Consider the following 3,175-nt stretch of genomic DNA (forward strand, 5'->3'; position numbering starts at 1 on the left):
AACTATTTTCTCTATGTCCTAATTTTGATAGCCATTCCATACCAGTGAGCTCAAGATTGTCTACTTTGCAAAGTATAACAACTGAATTTGTGCAACGGTGTTATGCTCTTACACCAGATTCCATTAAGAAGGTCAATGGGGAAAAGAGGAGACATATGTACTACTATTTGTATTACTTTAAACAATAAAATAAAATTTAAAAAGAAAGAACAATTTGTAGTAAAGCCAAATGTTTCAGAACAGTTAATGGGAGAATGTGGAGAGCGGCCACAGCATTTGGACAGGTTCAAGCCTGCGACTAATGAGAGGGTACAATCCTCTCATGGCAAAGCCACGTGCAACTCCCAGCACAATTATAGCCAAAGGCTATAGTTGTAAGCTTGACCTTATGGTCTGAACCTGTGGTCCCACGTGGCTAAGTGATACAGGCTGCGGGAGGTGCAGCAAGTAAACAAAGCTTGATCAGGTGCATGTAATTGAGTAGATTTGAAACTCACAAGAGTGTTGTAAACATCTTGACCAAGCCCTTATTTTGCCTAGTGGAATCTGGCTATAAAATAAAGACTCAGCTTGTAGGCCATGGCACTGCCTCTCCATCAGAGAGAGCAGCATCCCACCTAGACCCAGCTTTATTCTCTTGTCTGTCTTTTCTAAATCCTTCTTCACCCCCTCTCAGGTTCACCCATGGCCGTGCCGGCTCGGCACAGGAGAAAAAAATGTAAATTGAGAAAATCATTTCCATTCACCTAATTTTTGCCTGTAATTGTAGAGTAAAACAACATTCTATTTTGGTAATAGAAGACCATAATCCGACTCTCAGAAGAATATTCATATGAAACAAATCAACACCAAACATTGTGCATACAGACATATTTTGATTCTTATTTATAACTAGAGGTACGGTGCACAAATTCATGCACAGGTGGGGTTCGGCCCCAGCTGCCCTGATCAGGGCTGATTGGGCTGGGCTGGCCGGGGGCAGCGGCCTCAGGCGGTTGGCCCACCGACCCGCCCCCTGGTCAAAATCCCAGCCAACTCCCAGTCGAAAGGACAATTTGCATATTAGCCTTTTATTATGTAGGATTTATTTCATTGTGTAAAGATTAATCATTTCAAATCATCCTCTTTCCTGAAAATGAATATAGCATGTTTGGTATCTTTCAATTCAGTTAAACAAATATTCATCATTACTCATTTATAGCAAAAGAAGTCTATGTACTGCAGAGAAGTGCCTGGCAAGCAAAGAGTCCTCAAGGAATAATAGACTTATCTACAAATATCTACATATTAAGGCCTGGTTTAAGCAATTACATATTAATTTCTTCTTAACAGTTAGCTCCTTAATATTTTATGGTTTGTCGTCATGTTAACTCTGAGTACAATAGACTCTAAACAAATAGTTTCCCCAGAATTTGAAATCGTTTGGACTCTAGCCTGGATTTTGAAACACAAATAATGCTATAAGCTCCATGGACAAGGTGTTTGCTTTAAGAAGATGGCATTTATCAAGATTAAAGCTTTGCCAATAAAACCAGGTTTATATTTAACTACATCTCCCCATTCTCCTCTCCATCACACACCCTTTTCCCTAACACTTCACTTACTGTACTTTCTTAATACTCACAAGATGCACTTTTTTTCTCTCTTTTTCTTATTAAGAGAATTTCTTTAAAAGTATTGTGTTTTGTGTTTGTTTTATTACCTACAAGACACATCTTAGCCCCCTTTTAAAGTGCTGGCCTACTTAAACCTAAAACCACGCTTTAAAAAACACCCTTTCTACTCATCTGCTGATGGGCACTTGGGCTGTTTCCTAATCTTAGCTATTGTAAATAGCACTGCTATGAATATAGGGATTCATCTATTCTTTCTGATGGGTGTTGCGGGTTTCTTAGAATATAGTCCTAGAAGTGGAATTGCTGGTCAAATGGGAGTTCCATTTTTAATTTTTTGAGAAAACTCCATACTGTTTTCCACAGCAGCTGCACCAGTCTGCATTCCCACCAGCAGTGCACTAGGGTTCCCTTTCCTCCACATCCTTGCCAGCACTTGTCATTTGTTGATTTGTTGATGATAGCCATTCTGACAGCTGTGAGGTGGTACCTCATTGTTGTTTAATTTTCATCTTTCTGATGATTACTGATGTGGAGCACTTTTTCATAAGTCTCTTGGCCCTTTATATGTCCTCTTTGGAGAAATGTCTATTTACGTCCTCTGCCCAGTTTTTGATTGGATTGTTTGGCTTCCTTTTGTTGAGTTGTATGAATACTTTATGTATTTTGGAAATTAACCTCTTATCAGGTGTATCATTGGCAAGTATCTTCTCCCATAGAGTGGCTCCCTTTTTGCTTTGTTGGTGGTTTCTTTTGCTGTGCACAGGCTTTTTATTTTGATGTAGTCCCATTTGTTCATTTTCCCCTTAGTTTCCTTTGCCCTAGGAGCTGTATCCATAAACATATTGCTATGAGAGATGTCTGAGATTCTGCTGCCTGTGGTTTCTTCTAAGATTTTTCTGATTTCATGACTTACATTTAAGTCTTTTATCCATTTTGAATTTGTTCTTGTGTATGGTGTAAGTTGGTGGTCTAGTTTCATTTTTTTGCATGTACCTGTCCAATTTTCCCAACACCATTTATTGAAGAGACTGTCTTTACTCCTTTACTCCATTGTATGCTTTGCCTCCTTTGTCGAATATTAACTGAGTGTAATGGCTTGGGTCAATTTCTGGGTTCTCTGTTCTCTTCCACTGATCTGTATCCTGTGGTATATTTATACAATGGAATACTATGAGGCTGTAAAAAGAAGGATCTCTTACCATTTGCAACAGCATGGAGGGACCTGGAGAGCATTATGCTAAGCAAAGTAAGCCAGTCAGAAAAATATAAGTATCACATGATCTCACTTATACATGGAATCTAATGAATAAAATAAACTGATGAAGAAAATAGAACCAGGAACAGACTGTCGAATCTCAGAGAGAAGGCGGGAGTGGGGGGAGAGGGGAGAGGTTAACCTGGGAACTTATATATCTATATATATAAAACATAAAAGACTAATATGCTAAGTGTCCGACTGTCCAGGTAATGATGTCACGTAGCAACACATGGCTTCCTCTCCCTAGCAACTAGCCTCCTTGCAGTTTCTTCAGCCCAGGAACACGACTTGCTTTATAGCC

The sequence above is a fragment of the Myotis brandtii genome, unplaced genomic scaffold, assembly GCF_000412655.1.
Source record: "Myotis brandtii unplaced genomic scaffold, ASM41265v1 scaffold1460, whole genome shotgun sequence".
Lineage (NCBI taxonomy): Eukaryota > Metazoa > Chordata > Mammalia > Chiroptera > Vespertilionidae > Myotis > Myotis brandtii.